Source organism: Lutra lutra, chromosome 3 (assembly GCF_902655055.1).
Source record: "Lutra lutra chromosome 3, mLutLut1.2, whole genome shotgun sequence".
Lineage (NCBI taxonomy): Eukaryota > Metazoa > Chordata > Mammalia > Carnivora > Mustelidae > Lutra > Lutra lutra.
The window spans coordinates 32313259-32336459 of record NC_062280.1 but is presented as its reverse complement, the minus strand read 5'-3'; the positions used below and the strand labels follow the sequence as shown (position 1 = coordinate 32336459).

General features: G+C 39.8%; 1 non-coding gene across 1 annotated transcript; it reads right to left on the bottom strand.

Annotated features, from left to right (window-relative positions):
• Positions 1–21061: 21061 nt before the first annotated feature.
• On the bottom strand, positions 21062–21163 carry LOC125096634 (U6 spliceosomal RNA). Its single transcript, XR_007126304.1, has one exon. It is a non-coding gene; the product is annotated as a U6 spliceosomal RNA (small nuclear RNA).
• Positions 21164–23201: the final 2038 nt, after the last annotated feature.

The following is a 23201-nucleotide window of genomic DNA, read 5'->3' as shown; positions in this document are numbered from 1 at the left end:
AATTTTGACATATTACATAGAAAAGAGTTTAAAAGGACACGATACTTTCTTTTTTCAATTTTTAAATGTTCTTATTAACATCTTTGTTGTTTTGTTTCTAAAAGTAACACATACTCAATATTATAAAAACAGAACAATACAACAAAGAGCAAAGAGAAGATGAAAGTCACATGAAATCATAGATAAATGATTTGAGGAGAAACAAAAGAGATTACCTGAAGAAATAATCATAAATCTCTCTCTGGTCTTTTGAAATTATTACTATATTTACTTACTTAAAGAAATAGCTCTGGGGTCAGCCATGCGCCCAATAAATTTTCTTTGACTCCTGGGTGGGTTCTATTCAATGACAAATGGTTGGCATTTGATAAGAACCCCAAATGTTGTGTCATTTAAGTGATGTTGCTTCCCTACTGTAGCAACTGGGAATGTTTCCAAGAAGAGGCTCAGAACATTGTAGATGGTCAATAAAAATGCTTTCTTTCTTTCTACTTCTTCTCTTCACTTTCTTTAACTCTTCTTATTCAACTTCAGCTTAAAAAAAAAAAAGATTTATTTATTTATTGAGAGAGAGAGGGAGAGAGAGTTCATGAGTGGAAGTAGGAGCAGAGGGAGGAAATCCTCAAGCAGACTTCCTGCTGAGCACGGAGCCCATCACAGGGCTCCATCCCATGACCCTGAGATCATGACCTGAGCCCAAACCAACAGTCAGTCACTCAATCAACTGAGCCACCCAGGTGCCCCATCGATTTCAGGTTCTGATTAAAACAATACCATAATTTAGTAATTTCTTTGCAAGTGGTAATGGGAGGAAGTTCTCCTTTTATTTTGTAGTAAGTAACTACCTATTTCTTTAAAATGGGGGAGAATGGAGTAGTTACCAATTTGGTCAACAGAAGTTATCCATCAGTTTGACTTTGCCTATATAGAAGGCTATCGACACAACTCCAAAGTGAGGTAGAGCAAAGCTGTTAGAATTATACCTATCAGCATTAAACTTTAGAACAATGGCTAGATGTGGCTGTAATTTGGAGAGATAATCTCCCCACAACAAATGTGGGTGCTACTGTTGGGTGTTGGTCAATCTGAACATGAGGGATGGGTATCATCACTTGTCACCAGTAGTGTCCTACAAACCCTGATAACTAAAGGGTGACCTGACACTAAAATCCAGGGGAAATGGTACCTGGAGGGATGACATCAGCAGGAATCTTTTTTAATCTACATGTAATCAGGTTCAAAAGTCAGCCTTCTATTGATGTTATGGGCTTTCTGTTTTTTGGGGTCTTTTTTTATGATTTTATTTTTTTTACCGGGGTAGGGCACAAGCAGGGGGAGCGGGAGTGGGAGAAGCAAGCTCCTCACTAACCAGGGGAGCCCGATGCAGGGCTCGATCCCAGGACCCTGGGATCATGACCTGAGCCAAAGTTAGCTGCTTAACTGACTGAGCCACCCAGGCACCTCAGGGCTTTCTGTTGTAATGTGATGGAAGGACCCTGCATCATCTATGACGTTCTCCTGCCAAAACAATGAAACTGAACGTAATCAAGCTTCTATATCTGCATTACCTGCTTTTGCTGCAGACCAAATCACCCCAAAACTTGGTGGTTTAGAATAGCCATTTATTATTTCCTATTATTCTTTGGATCAGAGAGATGATTCTTCTAGGTTGAGCTAGCCAGATAGTTGACGATGGCTTCACGCTTGACGTTGGCCGGGAGTATGGAGATGTTGCTACATGTTGCCCCTCAGCCAGCAGCCTGGCCCCACTCAATCACAGTCCCCCAAGAGCAGTAAGGACTGGAAAGTCCTGCCATACAAGCACATTTCAAGCCTTTGCTTCTGTCACATTTGCTAAGGTCACATGGGATAAAGAAAGTCACATGGCTGGGCCTGGAGTGAAGGGGAGGAGAAAGAGACTCTACCATGTAATAGAAAAAATATTGTCAGTTCTACAATCTAACCACATCTAACTTCTAGTTTATATAAACACAGTCTGGAGAGGAACAAGTTAAATTATATCATAAGGAAATAATTAGTCAAATCTAAAATGTGAAACATTCTAATAAACAACCTCCGTATGTTTTCAAGAAAGTCAGTGCTATGGGGGGGGATGTGATGGGTGGCAGGTCAGGGATAGACTATTTTAGATTTTTTAAAAATATTTTATTTATTTATCTGACAGAGAGAAATCACAAGTAGGCAGAGAGGCAGGCAGAGAGAGAGAGGAGGAAGCAGGCTTCCCGCTGAGCAGAGAGCCCGATGTGGGGCTCGATCCCAGGACCCTGAGATCATGACCTGAGCCGAAGGCAGAGGCTTTAACCCACTGAGCCACCCAGGCGCCCCTAGAATTTTTTTTTTTTTTAAGATTTTATTTGAGAGAGTGAGAAAGCATGAGTGGGAAGGAAGGGCAGAAAGAGAGGGAGAAGAAGGCTCCCCGCTGAGCCACCCAGGTGCCCTGAGACTATTTTAGATTTTAAAAGACTAAACGGACACGAAAACCAAACTCAAGTATAAATCTTATTGGATCATTATCCAGGAAAATAAAAAACAGTCACAAAAAATTCTCTGGATAATTGGGGAAAATTGAATATGGATTAAATATACAGAATATTTTATATTTTCTCAAATGTAATAATGATATTAAGATTACATAAGGTAACATTCTTATTCTCAAAAGATGCAAAGTGATGTATTTAGGGGGCACCTGGGTGGGGAAGCTATTTGAATGTCCACCTCTTAGTTTCAGGCAGGTTGTGATCACAGGATCATAAGATAGGGCTGCTTGTCTGGCTCTGAGCTCAGCATGGAGTCTGCTTAGTACTGTCTCTCCCTTTGCCCCTCTAACCACTTTTTTTTTTTTTTTTGTTAAAGGGGATATATTTAGGAATGAGATGTACTAATGTCTGTTACAGATTTCAAGTAGATCATCAAATCAATACACCCGTATAAATTATATATAATAGAAATGGGCTATTATATATAATAGAAATGGAGCTATGACCTCCCAACATTCCTATGTTGAAATCTTCACTACTAGTACCTCAGAATATGACTGTATTTAAAAATAGAGACTTTGGGGGCGCCTGGGTGGCTCAGTCGGTTAAGTGTCTGCCTTTAGCTCCGGTCATGGTCCAGGGTCCCTGGGGGCTCAGCAGGAAGTTGGCTTCTCCCTCTGCCTCTCTCCCTGGCTTGTGTTTACTCTCTTCATTGCTCCCTCTCTCTCTCTCTCAAATAAATAAAGAAAGAAAATAAAGAAAAAATAAAATAAAGAAAATAAAGAAAAAAAATAGAGCCTTTAGGGGTGCCTGGATGGCTCAGTTGGTTGAACTTCCAACTCTTGGTTTCAGCTCAGGTCTTGATCTCAGGATCATGAGATCAAAGCCCCATGCAGGGCTCATGCTCAGCACGGAACCTGTTGGAGACTCTTTCCCATCCCTCTTCTTTCCCTTCTTCTCCACTGCCCTATGCTCTCTCACTCTCTCTTAAAATAAATAAAATAAAATCTTTAAAATAAATAAATACAATAAAAATATGGTCTTTGAAGAGGTGATTAAGTTAAAATGAGACCCTTAGAATAGGTTGTAATCCAATCTGACCAGTGTCCTTATAAGAAGAGATTAAGATACAGACATATCCGGAGAGAAGGTCATGTGAAGACACTGGGAAGATGGCCATCTATACAAGCCAAGGAGAATGGCCTCAGAAGAAACCAACCCCATCCACACCTTGATCTTGAACTTCTAGCCTCTGGAACTGTGAAAAAATAAGTCCCTGTTGTCTGGGTCACCCAGTCTGTGGTATCTCATTACGCCAACCCTCGCACACTGACATTCACAACAGAATGCTGTTAATTGTTTAATCTGAGTGTGGAATACACAGATCTTCATGGTGGTACATTTTTCAACTTTTCTGCACATTTGAAAAAAAATTTTTTTAAGATTTTATTTATTTGACAGAGAGAAAAACCACAAGTAGGCAGAGAAGCAGGCAGAGAGAGATGGGGAAGCAGGCTCCCTGCTGAGCAGAGAGTCCAATGCGGGACTCGATTCCAGAACCCTGAGATTATGACTTGAGCTGAAGGCAGAGGCTTAACCCACTGAGCCATCCAGGCACCCACGTTTGAAAATTTATGTATTAAAAATTTGGAAGGACAAAACCTTCTAGGACATTGTCTTTAGTCAACAGGCTCTTAAGAAAATATTTTCAATCAATTATAATTGAACTCTGAAATATAGAGGTTTGGCTGCAACTTTGCTTATAGAAGAGATGAGGGGTTGGAAGTCTGACAAATTAAATGAGAAAACCATTTCTCCCCACACCAGCAGTTCCAATGTTTCTGATTTCAAGCCATTATATCTAGAGAGACACTTAGTGACATGATAGATTTGGAAATTGTTTTGTTCAGGAGAAGAAAAGGACAGTGCAGCAGTTGCTTTGAGTTCCAGCTCCAAGTTCTTCCATAACAGCAGCAATGGCAGTTGGCACAGCCTGGGACATGGTGACACGGATAAACAAGGTCAAGCCTGGAATTATCCAATGGGTGCATTAACTCTGTCAGTCTGCCAGTCGTTCAAACAAATATTTCCTGATTAAGTTTTATTACTTCTTGAGTAAACAATCTGGAGGTCTTGGTCATCAGATTTGACTGAAGCAAAAAAGCAGTTCATTTTGTATATGAAGTCTGTATTCTTTCTTTTTTTTCCTGCGCTTTCCAACAATTGTTCAGACACCCATTGTCCTAGCTATTTTGCTTCTCCTTGGGATCAATTAGGTGTTACAATTATATATTTAAATATATATTATTGGCGTGCTATTAGTATACTATTATGTATTTAGGCATATTAGTATACTATTGGTATGCTATACACTATGCTAGTATAGTATACTACTCTACTATACTACTAGATATATTAGTATACTATTAGTATTAATATATTATCATATATTTAGTTGTTACTATTCCCGATGGGTGTTGGAATGCTTAACAGAAGGATTCTCAACTCTGACCGCAATTAAAATCACCAGGAAGATTTAAATAAAACAAAATACCAAACAAAGACCATGATGATAAGACAGACCCCTAAACATTCTGGTTTAGTATGTTCTGAGTCAGGACCTCAGCATCAGGATTTCTTGTAAAATCTTCCCAGGTGATTACAATGGGCAGCCAGGTAAGAACACTTGTTCTAACCTATAGCGAATTCCTAACCTCAAGTCCAGGCACTTCTTGGGGTGGAGGGGCTCTGAAGAACCTTTGCAGGGTTCTTTAAATCACCTCCAAAATGATCTTTTTCTTTGACTTAAAAATTCATCTTAAAGAAATTATGACTAAGTGTGCTATTAAAGTATTATTTCACTCAAAACAATTTTAAAGTATTTGCCAGCAAGGGAGGCTGTTGTGCATAAAAGGGTAAAAAAGTCTGATGATTGTAGTTGCCAAGCTATGACATCTAAAATATTTTTCCCCATTGACAGTGTGGATTTCTAGAGAGCCCAGACCTTGATTTGTAAGTAATAGTTTCTACTAAAGGGAAGCAGGGCTGCTTAGAGAAAGGAGCCGTTTCAGGTCTGGTGCATGGAAAGTATACTGTAAAGGGAACATCTGTTTGCCCTCAGGCATGAAAGCACTCAAAGTCGAATGGGGATGTTTCAAAAGGGCTCCGAAGCCAGAATGAAGGAGCTCACATTGGCTAAATTTAGGACAACTGGAGAAGCAGAAGGAATAATGATTATACAGTGTTTGTAACAAATAAATAAAATCCCTGGTCCATATGACACTTAAACTTAAACAAAGAGAAGGAAAAGAACAGGGGGAAAAAAAGAAGAAATTCACTTGCCATTACTGGAGGTGATTACTGATCACAAGGCTTTATTCTGGGAGGACAGGAAGAGACAGTAACTCTGACCTTACAGAAGGAACGGAGGCTCATCTCCAGGTGATGAAAGAAAGCTCTTCTTTCTAGAGATGTTACCTAATAAAGAAGAAATGGAGAAATGGTCAGCTATGCCTTTAGTATGACCTGCCATGGGATCACTTTGTGTTGCACTATCACCATCAAAGAATTCGAAGAATACCTTTTATAATCCCCTTTTTGACATACAGAGACCACTGGTAACTTCAGAATGAAATCTACAAAGTAAAACTTCCACTAGAAAAACAATCTCAATATTCTTTATAGAGATGGAACTCTGTGATGCTTTGCAGAACATCTATACCTCCAGCTTTGGGGAATAAATGTATGTGCTTTGGGGCTCCTGGGTGGCTCAGTGGGTTAAGCCTCTGCTTTCGGCTCAGGTCATGATCTCAGCATCCTGGGATTGAGCCCTGCATCGAACTCTCTGCTCAGCGGGGAGCCTGCTTCCCCCTCTCTCTCCGCCTGCCTCTCTGCCTACTTGTGATCTCTCTGTCAAATAAATAAATAAAATCTTGAAAAAAAAAAAAAAAGAAAAAGAAATGTATATGCTTCATGGCTTTCTACCTAGGCAAACATTGGCAGAAACTGCCAATTTTCCTGCATTAGGACTGGTGGCCCATTTTCATGGAAGACTTCTACTTCAGGACCTCAAGTCACCACTTTTTGAGGAGTTAGTTTGAAACAAGAAGGGCATCAGAAAATAATGCAATTTTCTTATATACAGAAATGTGCTGGATTTCTAGAAGATGGGTCTTCAGACCCTAAATGACCTTCAGGAAAACAAATATGTTGCAAGTAAAGGAATATTTACTTAAGATAAGTGGACATGGTTGACTTTACTCATGGCTTATTGGTGGATACTTTTGATCAAATCAATGAAGTCATTCTTTCCACTCAAAGTCTTACATTCTATTAGGAAAGCTGCTAAGCCTCTCTTCCCACAACTGCTCTTCTGGAAAAGAAGACAGAAAGAGGCAATCACATTGACTTTTCAATGCTAGAAAAAATACTTCTTTAGGCTGAAATAGAGAGTGATTTTTCTTTTTCAATTTTTCTGCAGGCAAAAATGTCTAGGCACCTGGAAGCCTATAGAATCCTTTTGATGGTTATTTCTGCTCCAGTGATCTTGAAATTAAATGTGTGTTCCTGACCCTTAACTTGCTGACATCAAGCATGCAGGCAATGCCAAAAATGACCTCACAAAGGAATGGATGCTACATGGATTAACCCAAAAGAGTCCTGGAAAAATCTGACTCAAGCCTGCCCTTGTCTCAAAAAGCGTGCGATGGGAGCTCTGATTCTATTACTGCGTTAGTGAGCTATGTTTGTGAACAAGAATTTTTCATCACTTGCCGAGCAAATCAAAAGACAGAAACCACTGAATGTCAAAGATGGCATTTGTGGTTTTTTTTTTTGTTTTCTTTTTTAAAGATTTTATTTAGTTATTTGACAGACAGAAATCACAAGTAGGCAGAGAGTCAGGCAGAGAGAGAGAGGAAGGGAAGCAGGCACCCTGCTGAGCAGAGAGCCCGACGCGGGGCTTGATCCCAGGACCCTGAGACCATGACCTGAGCCAAAGGCAGAGGCTTAACCCACTGAGCCACCCAGGCGCCCCTGGCATTTGTGTTTTATCACATAGCGCTCCACAGTTTCATCCTTTCATTCAAGCTCAACAGCAACAGCTTTGCCGTTAAATTCACTTTGAGTAGATGAAAGCGGATCTTTTATTTGTCTGTATGGAAAACTTCACATTTGCAAATCTTTGTAATAGTTTTGCCCCTTTTTTGAAAAATGGCCATTAATTGCCAGAAAAATGGCAGTGAAGTACAAGCATAAAGAGTGTTTTTATATTCTGCACGAGAGTAAAAAATAAATTTCCTTTGTTGCAAATGGTGTGAAACATGCTTTTTCCTGTGATGCACCCCACTACTTATCTTGGTTTCTCAATGTGACACTAAAACCTGAGATAGCAAGGAACTCGGCTAAAGGATGCAGCTCCAACTGGATTTCCAGGCATTGGTCAGTAGCCGGAACAGGATTCATCAAGTACCCAGCTCTTTCCAGTGGCCTAAAACCTCACCATTAAGGGGGTCTCCTCCATCATCTCTTGCACAGTGTACTTCAAGAAATTAACAAAGAAATAATATGGAAAGCCAAAAGCTGATCATTAAAAAAAATCCAAATGTAACCCCTTGCAAAAGTGACTTAGAAATATTATGTTTGGGGCACCTGGGTGGCTCAGTCAGTTAAGCATCTGCCTTTGGCTCAGGTCAGATCCTGGGGTCCTGGGATCGAGCCCCACATTGGGCTCCCTGCTCAGTGGGGAGTCTGCTTTTCCCTTTCCCTCTGCCCCTCCTCCTGCTTGTGTGCTCTCTCAAATAAATAAATCAAATCTTTAAAAAAAAGAAGATTTAGGGATGTCTGGGTGGCTCAGTCAGTTGGGCATCTGTCTTCAGCTCAGGTTATGATTCCAAGGTTGTGGGATCGAGCCCCATGTCAGGCTCCCTGCTCAGCAGAAAGCCTGCTTCTCCCTCTCCCCACTCCTTGTGCTCTCCCTCTCTCACTATCTCTCTATCTCAAATAAATAAAATCTTAAAAAAAAAAGATGAAGAAAAAGAAAAAAGCCAAGAGGCTGATAATGTTCTTTTGGAAGTAATAAGAGAAATTGGTAATGTGATTAAGTACAAGATAAATATATGAAAAACCTAGAATAATAATTTTATCTGTAATAGCAATGACCAGTTAGGAGTAGAAATGGAAAAAAAATATTCCATTGGTATTAGCCAAATCAAACCAAATAAACAAAAGCCCACAACACGAGAGGGGCATGGGACCTGTATTCAGAAAACTATCAAAACATGAACTAATAGGGAAATATTTCCTGATTCTGTGTGGGCAGTCTTAATATTAAGAAGGCCAGTCATTTCCCAATGGTTACAATACTTTAATGCAAATGCAATCATAATACCAAGGTTTTGAAACCAGGCGAAATGAACATAACATGTATATTGAAGGCTATGTATCTGAGAATAGCCGATGGTGTTAAAGGAAGACGTGTGTACACATGCATGGGCAAGTGCACAGGCAAATGTGCAGAGCATGGGTATCATCTTGCCTTGCTAAATATCAAAATTTATCACAAAGCTACTCTGATAAAATGACATCCTGTCCATTAGCCTAAAACATTTTATATTTTAATGTCTATGGGGCAATACTGAAAGAATTGAAAAACACTTGGTTCCTAGTAAACAAGACAACATAATTATTCTCATTTACTTATTCCAGTAGAGAACACTACCAAGATACATCACAGCATATATTACTAGATCAATGAAATAAAATAGAGACAACAGGAACAAATCCAAAGACAGGTAGTAGCTTGATACATAACCAAGTTGGCATTTCAACTCAAAGTAATGTATGACTATGTGAATGAATACCTTTGGCACAATTTACTTTCCACCTGAAATAAAGTTGAAAACAATAAAGTTCCATACTTTTTTTTTAATTATGTGAGAAAATACTGAAAGTTGAAAAGCAAATTGTAGACTGGAGCAAAATAATTGGCATTGTATGCGACGGAGCTAGTGTCATTTCCCCTAATATCCAAATTCTTCCTATTAATTCATAAGAAAGACAAATAACCCAGCAAAAAGAATGGGCAAAGATATGAACAGGGTAATTGCAGACAAAATGCAATCATCAACAAACACTTGAAAATATATATAACCCTATTAGTAGTACAGAAATGTAAGTTAAGCAAGACGGTGTTTCAAGTTCAGATTATCAATTATTAAGATCAACAGAATCTGATATTATTTAGGGTGGAGTTGAAACTGGTAATTTCATACACCGCTGATGAGAAGGTTCATTGCTACAATCTTTTGCGAAATTAATCTGAAAATAGCTACTGAAAATCGAAATATCCATATGTCTAAAGGGTTTCACTTAGAAGAATGTAGCCCATAGAAATAAAAAGCAATATATAAGAATATATTTTAAGAATCTTAATTAGGCATTATTTGTAATGTAAAAAAATCCACCTCTAAATGCCCTGAATGTACATTGTAAGGAACAGTTGAGTAAATTGCTATACCTATAGCATGTGCTATTATGCAATTAGTAGAAAGGGTGTTAGGTGTACATTATTGCTTTGGAGATATCCATGATATATTACTAAGTGAAAAAAGACATTGTACAATAATGTGTGTGATGTAATGCTATTTGTAAATAACAAAAAAATCCCAAACTCTCCTTGCGTGTATGTGTGTGTATATGTATAACCCATGATCACTAAGTAATCATGTTTATATATATATATAAACATGAGCATAGAGACACAGAAGGTTGCACAGCAAAAGATTACATTTATCTTGGGGGGCAGGAGTAGAGGGCAGATTGTTACATTTCTTAAATGTTTCTATATTATTTGACTTATTATATCATGTCACTTTTGTTATTTAAAAAAATCTAATGGGGGCATCTAGGTGACTGTGTTGGTTAACTATCTGACTTGATTTCAGCTCAGGTCATGATCTCAAGGTTGTGAGATCGAGCCCCGTGACCAGTTCTATGCTGGGCGTGGAGTCTGCTTAAGAGTCTCTTTTTCTTTCTCCCTCCGCCCATCCCCCTCTAAAATAATCTAATATAGTTTAAACAAAACACCAATAGGGAAAGTGTTCCAAATATTAGCACTGAATCACTTTACCTGGACAGTTCTAGGACAACTGCTTCCCAAAACCAAAATACCATTAGCATTAGTCACTGAGTCCCTGGGAATATGATCACAGAGACTCTAGAATTCCCCAACTGTCTTCAAACAAACTGGAAAGACTCAGAGAAATGACTCTTTAGCATTTGTTTTTTAGTAAATTCCATTGCATCTTAAGTATAAATATCTAAATTTCCTATGAATTAAAATTAGTGGTGAGTGACTCTTTTGAAACAACTAAGCAGGTTTGAACAAGTAAAATATAGATAATAGAAGGATGCTCCCACATTCTAACAAAAACTTACTCTAAAATATTCAAAGACTAAGCATTAAAATTATTTGGAAAGAACTTAAGTTTCTACTTACAAATGACAAGTTAATGTACAATGAAAAATTGTGTTATGATGAAAAATTACATTTAGGAAGACCTCATGAAAATTTAGAAAACACTAGGGAGAGATAGTATATAATCTTTAAAAAGTACAATACAGGGGCGCCTGGGTGGCTCAGTGGGTTAAGTCTCTGCTGTCAGGTGAGGTCATTGTCTTGGGTCATGGGATTGAGCCCCGAGTCGGGCTCTCTACTCAGCGGGGAGCCTGCTTCCCCCTCTCTCTCTGCCTACTTGTGATCTCTCTCTCTGTGTCAAATAAATAAAATAAAATAAAATAAAAATAAAAAGCACAATACAAAATTCTGTATGCTTATGATCACAACCAAGGAAAATAACAGCAACAATAATACAACTTTTGTTTAGAAAAAAGACCAAAAGTAAATAGACTAACATGTCAATAAGTGATAGTCTTTGGAAGTCGTGTAATATGGGATTTTCTCTCTCTTCTTCTATTTTCTATATTTTCCAAATATTCAGAAATAATTGTTATTATTATACACCATTTTATTTTTATAAGTGTATGAAAGCTTTATTTATTTTTAAGTATTCATGTATGTGTCTTTATGTACTATTACATCTAGCTTATTTTATACGTAAATAATACTATTAGTAGTAAATGATTACTAGTTGCTAGTACTACAAGAATAAAATACTAATACAACTATGTACTAGTAATTATATAGGGATAAAGTGTTATATAACACAATGAACAGAGTATGAAATTCAGATAGTAGATATTTGATTTATCATAACAAGTTCTATATGATGGGGCGCCTGGGTGATGCAGTTGTTAAGCGTCTCCCTTTAGCTCAGGTCATGATCCTAGGGTCCTGGGATTGAGCCCTATATAGGGTTCCCTGCTTGGCCAGAAGCCTGTTTCTCCCTCTCCCACTCCCCCGCTGTGTTCCCTCTCTTCCTGTGTCTCTGTCTGTCAAATAAATAAATAAAACAACAAAAAAATAAGCTCCATATGACATGTATAATGACTTTATTTATAATAATAATTATTACATATAGTACTCTACTCCTTATTACTGGTAATAGTTATTTTGTAAATAATAATTATTGAGGGATAAATAAAGAGCTAAATATTATAAGGCAATAGCTAATATTTAGACAGTTGATTTAAACCTGTAATTGTATAAGAGATTTACTTCCTAGAGCTCAAGGCTGAAACCTCAGACATAATTTGCTTCAACTCTAAAATATCATGCTTCATTAGCAGTGTGGAATTTCAGCCCCCATTCACTATGCCTGCAGGTCCTCTGTATGACATTCCTGTGCCTTAGCTTAAAGCAGTTTGTCAATAGTGTTCAAGACTTTTGAAAAAGTCATATTAATAGTCAATAAAGAAGGGCTCTTATGTCAATCCAGCGTGACACACCCCGCCACCACAGGTCATCACAGAGAGGCTATATGGCACTGAATAATGGCCACGATACAGGAAAGTGTTGGGGGAAACAGACGTTTGTCTCATGCAATCTTACTGGACCCTCACTTAGCATCCCAGAGCCTTTGTCCTCCAAATTGTCAATAGATATCATGTCTCTAAGTGATCATGCTGGTTAGAGGAATAATGATATATCAGTAAAGAATATTCCTATTTCTGGGCACCTGGCTGGCTCAGAGGAGCATGTGACTCTTCATCTCGGGGTCATGAGTTCAAGCCCCATGTTGGGTGTAGAGATTACTTAAATAAATAAAACTTTAAAAAAAAGAATATTCCTATTTCTGACTCCTCCCTTCTGCACCTAGTTGAACGTTGGTGCTGCCCTCATCATGTCCATTTGCCAACCAGCAAACTTGGTAGCGTTAAAGAAATGGGTGAGCTAATGATGCCAAGGATCCCAGTCCCATACCAATAACTCGCCCTAAATGTCCCTTTTTTTGGTGAGGATCCTCTACTCACCAGAATAAGAGACACTGATATTTATATGATGTTTTGACTGTCATTAGCTTCCAAGAAAGAGTTTCCACCCTGAGTCAACAGGAAACCCAGGAAAGTTATCAAGTCCAAAGGAAACCATTTTTTCAGCATCCACTATGCACCAGGCTCTCGGGGTTTTAAGGCCTAGAAACCCATTCACATGAGGGTAGGTACGATGGGGAGGGAGGTGGCAATAATTCAGGGCATCAGGGAAATCTCCCAGAACGGAAGGGTCATCAGTGTGCATGAGTCTGGAAACAGAATCAGTTCTAACAAGGCTTTGCCCCCCATCGGGGAAGCCTTGTTCACTGACTCTGCCTGAGCCTCACCTGTTTCTCACTCACGTTGTCTCCGGTTCTCAAGCTCTCCCTCGCCATCCTCCTTCTGCATCCTTATTTCCTGCTTGGCCAATTTAGCTGTCTCAGCCTTGCTCTAAATGACCTTTCAGCCTTCCATGGATTAAAATTTCCCCTGGGTCCCTTAATTCAGATTCTAGACAGAGGGAATGTGATCCCTGAATCCATGGCTGAATACAGGCATGAATGAGTCGATCAATAAATTCAGCATTCCTCTCCTGTGAGTTAGAACCTTTATAAACAATCTGCTGAACTCAAATATTTGCCCAAAACATCCACAGGTAGAAATTTGCAAAGAGGACTCTAGGTAAGCATGTTAAGCCATGCATTTCATCAGGAAGGAAATTCTGTATGTAATATTTTGATGTTTCTGTTGTGTTTACCCTCCCAAACCATATCTACCAAATAGCATCATGTTGAGTAATTTCCACTAAAATGTAACAAAACTGGGACGCCTGGGTGGCTCAGTTGGTTAAACGGCTACCTTCGGCTCAGGTCATGATCCCAGTGTCCTGGGATCGAGTCCCATATCGGGCTCCTTGCTTGGCAGGGAACCTGCTTCTCCCTCTGTCTCTGCCTGCCTCTCTGCCTACTTGTGATCTCTCTCTCTCTCTCTCTCTCTCTCTCTGACAAATAAATAAATTTTAAAAAATTTTAAAAAAATGTAACAAAACTTGTATCCTTTTAAAAATATTTTATTTATTTGTCAGAGAGAGCACACAGCTGGGGGAGCAGAAGGCAGAGCGGGCAGAGGGAGAAGCAGGCTCCCCGCTGAGCAAGGAGCCCAACGTGGGACTTGATCCCAGGACCTTGGGATCATGACCTGAGCCAAAGGCAGACACTTAACCACCGAGGCATCCCCAAAATCTTGTATCTTATAAGTTAGGCACTTGTCAAGTACTTTATTAATTATTTCATTTAATCTTTACAATACCTAAAGAACAGGTACGATTATTGGGCCCCTGAATGAAAAAATTTGGGCTCAGAGGGTTTAGAAATCATCTGTCAGAGCAGAGGAAGGATTCCCATAGGGTCTCTCTGACTGCAGCTCCTGTGCTCAGTCCTTGCCCTGTGAAGCCTACTTTGTACTACTAGGTGAAAAAAGACGTTTAAGCCCTGTGTTATATAAATCTACTTAATACAGACATTTTGCTAAACTTTTAGCAGTTAAGCATTGTGAAGAGTCAGCAGTTACCTTGAAAATATAGTAGAGTTGGCAAAATGAAAAGCTGACATTTGTCATCTTTAAAGTTTCTTTTCAGCGCTTGAGATGTTTTAAACACTGGCAATTGATTTGGAACTCTGCATTTTGGAGGATGTGCATGTCAGCCCCACACTGTTATCAGTCAGCATTAGTGGGACAGAGATAGTTATTCCTTATTCACAGTGAAGGTATCTTGTGGAATTGTTCCTGACTTGCAAAGTTTAAAATAGCATTTCTAGATTCCTACTCTAATTGCCCTATCATTTAAAAATCATTAGCCACTACTTTAAAATGGACATAAATTCACATAATTTAAAAAGCCAAATCCAATATGTAATGTTTAATGGGTACTTTCCTTTGGACAGTGATTATTATATATTTTGGTGCTCTCACGTATATACTACTCTGCTGTTGTTGCCAATAAACTGCCATGTCACTGCATATCCAGTTCTATGTTACTGCAAACTAGGACGCCTCTGGCCGTATTACATGAGATCACAGCAGCTGTCCTTCAGTGCATCTGCTTGTCTCCATATAGCACTTCTACCCATCACAGCTGGAAGACTGTCTTTCCAGTCATCTAAATCTCCAACAAAGAAAGATGTGTCTTTGTTATCCACACAATGGCCTCAATTCTCCCTTGTCCTCTGGGTACGAATGCTGCCTGATACAGCTTTGCCTCATCTGGAATTCCACCTTGCATTTCTTCAGTGAGTTGAACTCTAGATGCAGCACAGGGGTGGGTGGAAGGTTCTAGGAAGCCATATTTCAGTTCTCCTTTCATTCTGTTTTTTTTGCCCTGCTTGGATCTTGACTCTAGGGTCATATTCAGGTCCACCCTCTCATATCATCATGGCATCTTACTCCACTAAAGTTTTCTTCTCTCTCATAAAGACAGTTTCATTGGCCAATATTACCTGGGCATGAACCTGGCCCTAATAACTTCCCTAGGCTTACAGGGTTTTTATTAACCCTGTTTAAACTTCAAATATACCTTGAGTTTTGTAGAGCTATTTCAAAGAGAAATCAAAGGCAAATGTGGCTTTGAGATCGGAATACAGGGCAAAAGTTTTTGCAAAATTGTCCCTGGCGTTTCTCCCTTCCTTCCTCCTTTCCTTTCTTCCTTCCTGCCTTCCTCCCTTTTAACCTTTTGATCCCCTTCTCCTATTAAAAAAAAATATTTTGCAGAACACAGGCAGAATCTATCTGAATTCATCATTCAAATCTTTCCATTCTAATCAACTGCAACACAAATCTATTTTGCCAACAACTTCCCTTTCTTTCTTTGAATAGCGCAGGTAAAAATACCAATATTTGACCCACAAAGCACAAAAAGAGAAATCTTCTTAAAGATTAATTGGCTCAGTAGAAAAAGATATATGGAGGAAAATAATATTAGCTTGATAACATTTCCCCTAGGTTAGGTGTTTCTAGCAACCTGCTAAGGAGAGAAAATCAGAGCTGGAGGACCAGTATACAGAGCTGGTATACAGAGGGCTCTGTGGCTCCTTGCTGCTGTGCCTATCACAAGGTTTCTAGAGATGGCAATTTCACTTCCAGCAATTAATTAAAACAATAATTGAAATAACAAGACAAGCTATATCTTTTGTTCCTGGCTCCCTTGCAAATTGCACTACATGAAGCAGTGGTTCTTTGCGTCTGCCTCAAAGCACTATGACTCCCCCACATACGTCAGTTATCCTATAAATTAGGAACCAGCCATAAGCATTAAGCACTACATTGTTATTCCTTATTTTGATTAATTCTCTTCCTCCAGAGCACATGTCAAGATGATGGCATCTGTTCTGAAGAGTTTCCATCTGGAGAGCTACAGTTCTCGTTTCTTTCCATCTGTGTATGTACAATTCATTGTCATGAAATGGGTTTTAAAAATAGTATTAAATATTTGATTTAATTAACCCGCAGAAAATGTCAGTCTTTTAAAACTTCAAACTGAGGAAAGGAAATGTGAGATTAGTATAAGTAAAGCCGTTCCATCCTTAAAAAAAAAAAATCACATGTCTAATACTGTCAGTATGGTTTGGATTTGTAGCAATAATTGATTAATAGAGTCTGCATATACTGCCTTTCCCAGAGTGGGATCCTATTACAATGGGTGTTCAATAAGGTACATTGTAATTAATGATTTTTTTCCTCTGAAACCAAAATGCCAATATGATTGTAGTGCATTTGCTGAGGACAGAGTTCAGCAGAGCCTCTCAAGAAGAGAACTAAAATAAAAGACAACAGCCTGCTTACCGCAAAAGACTTGTGGGTTCGTTAAACCTGCTCCCTTGGAACATTCAGTCTTAGGTAGAGAGAAGAGTTTCTGGACTGAGCCTCAATTTCTCCATCTGTAAAATGAGCATTCAAGGAGACATTTTCTTTCTTTTTTTTTTTTTAAGATTTTATTTATTTATTTGACAGAGATCACAAGTTGGCAGAGAGGCAGGCAGAGAGAGAGAGGAAGGGAAGCAGGCTCCTTGCTGAGCACAGAGCCCGATGTGGGACTCGATCCCAGGACCCCGGGATCATGACCTGAGCCGAAGGCAGAGGCTTTAACCCACTGAGCCACCAGGGCGCCCCTTAAGGAGACATTTTCTGTCAGGTTCTAACACAAGGAGTTCTCATTCCTAATGAGAACTTAATTGTTTTATATTCAAACACTGTGGAAGTTTATCTTTATACAGTCCTTCAGGTGAAACGTGCCATAAACTTCCTAGCTTTTCTACACATCTATAAGTTTTTAAATGAGGACAGAATGGAAAGTCCTTACTTTTTTTTTTTTTTTTTTTTTGATTCACCATGGCAGCTACATGCAGAGCACGAATTTTTGATTCTCTTCTCTGTGGAAATCCCATTAAAATAATAGTACAGGAATAAAAACAGGAATAAAAGCGAGCTATTCAGAGGGTGACCTTGCAGATGAGAGAGTTAAGCAAATTTCTGGAAGAAAGACAGCAACAGATAGAAGTTTAATAGCTGAGGAGGTGGCAGTTTAGAATATTCTGGGAGGTAGCTGCGGTGGAGAAGGGAACCATTCTCAACACAGCTTCAGGGTGGTTTTGGGTTCAGGTATGACAGACATGTATGAGAGAGGAGCTAAAAATATAGGGATGGGGGTGTCTGGGTGGCACAGTCAGTTAAGTGTCTGACTTCAGTGCAGGTCCTGATTTTGGGGTCCTGGGATTGATTCCTACATGGGGCTCCCTGCTCAGTGGGAGTCTGCTTCTCTCTCTCCTTTGCCCCTCCCTCAGCACATTCTCTCTCTCTCTCTCCTTTAAATAAATAAAATCTTAAAACAACAAAAGACATAGTACTCATAGGAAGTACTTACATAAGGGGACCCTCAGAAAGCAAGAACGAAACTTCAGGTCATAGGCTAAGGCCTGGGGTATGTAATATATAGCACGGTGACTATAGTTTACAACATCGTATTGTGTAATTTGCAAGTTGCTAAGAGAGTCAATCTTTAAAGAGATCATCACAAGAAAAAAAATTATAAGTATGCAGTGATAGATGTTAACTGAACTTATCATGGTGCTCATTCCAGAATGCATATATATGTCAAATCATTCTGTGGTACACTGTAAACTAGTGTAGCATTATATATCAATTATATCTCAGTCTAAAAAAGGAAACAAGAACCAGCTCTTTGAAACAAGAAAATCTGGTAATGATTTAAATAACTTAAATAATTAAAAAATAATAATTTTAAAAACAATTGAAAATCAAAGGAATAATTGGAAGATAGAGTCAAAGGATTCCCCTCCCAAGGAAATAACAATAAAAACAAAACCTCAAAGAAACAGATAATAGGAGGAAAAAAGACACAGAGGATCAATCCATTCCACTAATAAAAAATCTAATAAGGGGGAGCTTCGTGAGCCAAGGAGACTAAATGAAAAAGGGAATATCTGAAGTTTTATTTCCATTATATTATTCTTTATGTCCCTTCATGTCTTAAATATGTCCTAATTTTTAAAGACCCAGACTCTGATATATCACTGTGAAATCTGGGGACACCAAGAATAAAAGAATATTCTAGATTTTCCAGAGAGCAACAACAGGTCACCCACAGGGAAAAATAGCTGCTTTCTCAGCAGCTAATTTCTGAGGAAAAATAGTTTTGAATCAAGGGTGCCATACAAACTCTATCAAGTGCGAACGGGAAATGGTCATTTTCCTTTTATGAGATGCAAGAACTCAGAGTTTAGATCGCACTATTTCTGAAGAAGTTACCTGAAAGTGAACACCCAGACAGAGGATGATGAAGATCCAGGAAACCATGTCACTAACCAGGCATCTAATGAAAGCATACTTCAAGGTGACCCTTGAGCAGCTATTCTGAAAGAAAAAAAAAAAAATCAGTCCATGTTAGAATGTGAAACCAGACCACTCCAAGGGGACACTCTCCAAGAGAAGGGAGAAGGAGGAGAAAAAATTCAATCAACAGAATCAATAAGATACGCAAATAACAGCGAATAAGTTCCATTATTTTCCATTCACCAACAAGAATAAGAGAGAAAGCAATCAGAAAGTAGGGAAAGAAGTCAATTAAAATTCACAATTCAGGGGCGCCTGCATGGCTCAGTTGGTTAAGTGTCTGTTTTCTGCTCAGGTCATGATATTAGGGTCCTGGGATCAAGGTGTGTCTGGCCCCCTGCTCAGTGGGGAGTCTGCCTCTCCCTCTCTCTCTACCTGCTGCTCCCACTGCTTGTGCTCTCACTCTCTCAAATAAATTCTTAAAAAAAAAAATCACAATTCAAATATACAGCTACCAAACTGGAGTGTGGTTCTGAACAGGATATAAAGAAAGAAGACATTCGACCTTGATGCCTAGAACATTTGGGGAGGTTCAAGTTTCATGACAACGAAACCACAAAGAGGTATGTTCAAAGCACATGACAGGGCTCTGTGATAAACCACTCATGACTTCTAAGAGTAAACAGTATTTTTTTTCTATTTCAACACATAGAAGCAACCTATAGACAAAATTAATTATGATTACAACAGAACATAAATTTATCAACACTGATATCATAAAGGTTAAAAAACAGTGAACAGAGGTTGGGGGGGAAGAAATGTGGAAGAAAGGGCAAGGGTGTTAATATTCTCATCATAAAAGGAGCAATCATGAGAGCCTTTGAAAACCAATGGAATAAGACATAGTTTTTAGCATATTATTTACCGTTACAAAGAAGCTAAAAATAGAAATACAAATATACAAATTGGAACAATGCAGGAACTTAAATCCTCACCCACAATAGCAGAAAATCAATATTTAATATCCAAAGTTGACAGATCAAGAAGTGGCGATGTAAGAATGTAATTTAGAGATGCATTAGGTAACCACTAACAGAACTTACAGCATAAATGATTAACAGTGGCTGCTTTGGGAGAGCTTAGGCTGGGAGTGAGGAGCACCGATGTAGGGTCTTTTTTCATTATAAGTTGTTCTGAGCTGCTTGAATTTTTTAGCTATGTGCTCTACGGCTTGGATTAAAAAAATACATTTTAAAAGTCTAAATTATGGTATTTTACTCCATTTACAGAAAATAATTTAACAGGGACTCTAAAAACTCTAGGCCTCTACTAAGTACCTACTCTCCACAGCTGTAATGAAATAAAACTGAGGTTCAAAATCATGTAGATATGCTTTTTTTAAAAGATTTTATTTATTTACTTGACAGAGATCACAAGTAGGCAGAGAGGCAGGGGGAGGGTTGGGAAGCAGGCTCCCTGGCGAGCAGAGAGCCCAATGTGGGGCTCGATTCCAGGCCTCCGGGACCATGACCTGAGCTGAAGGCAGAGGCTTTAACCCACTGAGCCACCCAGGCACCCCTGTAGATATGTTTTGAGATACGGATATGCCTTTGTGAATGAAAAATAATACCATTTTCCAAACAGTTTCAATGTTGAGTTTCATCTTTTTATTTAAAAAAAAAATTATTTATTTACTTGACAGAGAGATAGAGCAAGAGAGCCCAAGCCGGGGAAATGGCAGAAGGAGAAGGAGAAGCAGACTCTCCACTGAGCAGGGAGCCCCATGTGGGGCTTGATCCTATATGACATGAGCCAAAAGCAGACGCCTAACTGACTGAGCCACCCAGGTGCCCCCTGATTTTAATTTTTAAAATTTTTGATTGAAAACATATGATAAAGACAATGGCTCCTCCCTACCCAAATATTTAATTAAACTAGATCTTTCTCCCCCCACAACTTTTTTTTTTTTAAGATTTTATTTATTTATTGGACAGACAGAGATCACAAGCAGGCAGAGAGGCAGGCAGAGAGAGAGGAGGAAACAGGCTCCCCGTTGAGCAGAGAGCCCGATGTGGGGCTCGATCCCAGGACCCTGAGATCATGACCTGAGCTGAAGGCAGAGGCTTTAATCCACTGAGCCACCCAGGCACCCGTCCCCCACAACTTCTTGTGAATTTACATGGTCCTCAAAGTTTGGCAAAAATCAAAGAAAATATTTCACTCTGATTCCTAAGAGAGGCAATAAAGAGAATGGAGGTGGGGGAAACTGCACTTTGTTTATTTATTTATTAAATAGGGAAGGCTTCATGAATTTGCGTGTCTGCTACCACAAGGGCCATGCTTATCTTCTCTGTATCATTCCAGAAATCTGCACTTTAAAAAATTTTTTATATTATTGTGTAAATACACAGTTTAGAATTTTTCAATGTGATATCCTTATTTTTAAATTAAGAAAAAAATCCCTGTATAATTAATATACAGAGTTATGTTAGTTTCAGGTGTCACAATATCTTATTTTTTCAAAGGAAGAGGAGTCCTACGTCTGTTTTTGTTTTTGTTTTGTAATGGATTAAAAAGTAGTTTGCAAGTTGAAGGTTTCTTCTTACTTCAAATAGGCCAGTCAGAATGTAACCTCATGATACTTATCACAGGATGGGTTTTCCAGAAGCAGATACTGAAATGAAGGTTGGGGTTCGAGATGTTTACTGGGGATCAATCGTGGTGAAAGCTTGTGGGAAGAACTGGGCCGAGGGGAAAAGGAGCTGCAGACCTCATAAAGCCCCTGGACCGGTGGGGAGCTACAGAGCACGCAATGCCTAGGAAAGTTGTCCCTCAGTGGGCTGAGCTAGCTGGGTCTCCATATTCCACCTCTAGACACAGGCTGTCTAGGAAGCATGGTCTTAGGCCCAGCTGCTGTTTGCGGCCCAGGGAGGCCCTGAAGGAGACATCACCTGGGAGCTGTGTGGTGATGGACCTCTCCACAGCTCAATGGGTAACCTTCCTTGAGCGGGATATAGGTGGCCCATCTCCGGGTCCGCCTTCCCACTGACTGGTGATAGTGTGATAGCCAAATGCAAAAAAGCACCCATCTTGTTATGGAGAAACACATTCAGTAAGCAGATCTTGGGGTTAGCTGTCCCAGGCCCCCCAACAGCTGCAGGAGATGGCCTTGCCAGTTGTTCTAGCCATCCTTGCTTCTGCTCAAAAATTACTTTCACATGTACACCTCCATGTACTTCGGAAACATCCTCTTGTCAGCCTCTGTTGACTTTGCCTCCTTGGGCTTTGGATCTTGACTCCACATCTAGGCTTAGTCTCCTCGGATCCACCACCTCATCGTGGCCTGTTGCAAAACTGCTTGCGGCTACCTCACCCGAACAGGAGGCAGAAAGCCGCAGATCGCCAGATGGCTTCTGGAGCACACCTCCCCATGGCCCCATGGCCCCAGCTGTCAGGAGCAAGTCCTCAGACATGCATGGCACTGGGGCTGGGCAAGTCTGAGACCTGAACAAAGACAAAGCAGGTCTGCCCTCAGTGAGAATGGCTCTAGAGTTCACTGAGCCAACCACCCATTCATCCGTTGTTTCTGCCTGTAATCCTGCTTTTCCTTAGGGGAACAACCACCCCCTTTCACAGGCCCATGGGTCAGTGAAGCTGACCAACCCAGATGGCCCGAGGTGGTCCTCTGTCTCAGGTCTAGCCAGTCAGATGTTCTGGATGCAGCCATTGGGTCAGAAATGGACACTTGGGGGCGCCTGGGTGGCTCAGTGGGTTAAAGCCGCTGCCTTCGGCTCAGGTCATGATCCCAGGGTCCTGGGATGGAGCCCCACATCGGGCTCTCTGCTCAGCGGGGAGCCTGCTTCCCTTCCTTTCTCTCTGCCTGCCTCTCTGCCTACTTGTGATCTGTCAAATAAATAAATAAAATCTTTAAAAAAAAAAAAAAGAAATGGACACTTAATCCAGCCAGGGCAATAAAACTCTCTTGCAAGACTCATTATTGTAAGGGGTGCTTTCTCTCCGCGGACAATGCTCCGTGGAAGGCTATGTGAAATTTCAGTTCAACCACACTTGAAATGAACATTTCAGCCACAGGAGCCAATAAGTTCCTAACTATGCCTAAACTAGTTTGAAATGGGATTTTCTATTTGCACCCAAAAGAGTCTGAACTAATACGAAACCTATGACAATCTCCTCACTGAGTGCTGGTGCAGCTGATGTGACGGCGAACTCACCACTCTTGCTGGCCCGAGATCAAAAGCCTCTTTGTAAGTTCATCCTTTATTCCCATGGAGCTGTGGCAGGCAGAGGCATTCACCCAAATATTGTGTCTACATTGGTGGTTCTCAAACTTGGCAGCTCATCAGAATCAGCTGGGAAACTTGAAAACTGGAGATTCCTGGGCCTCACCCTGGATAGAATTCTGTAGAA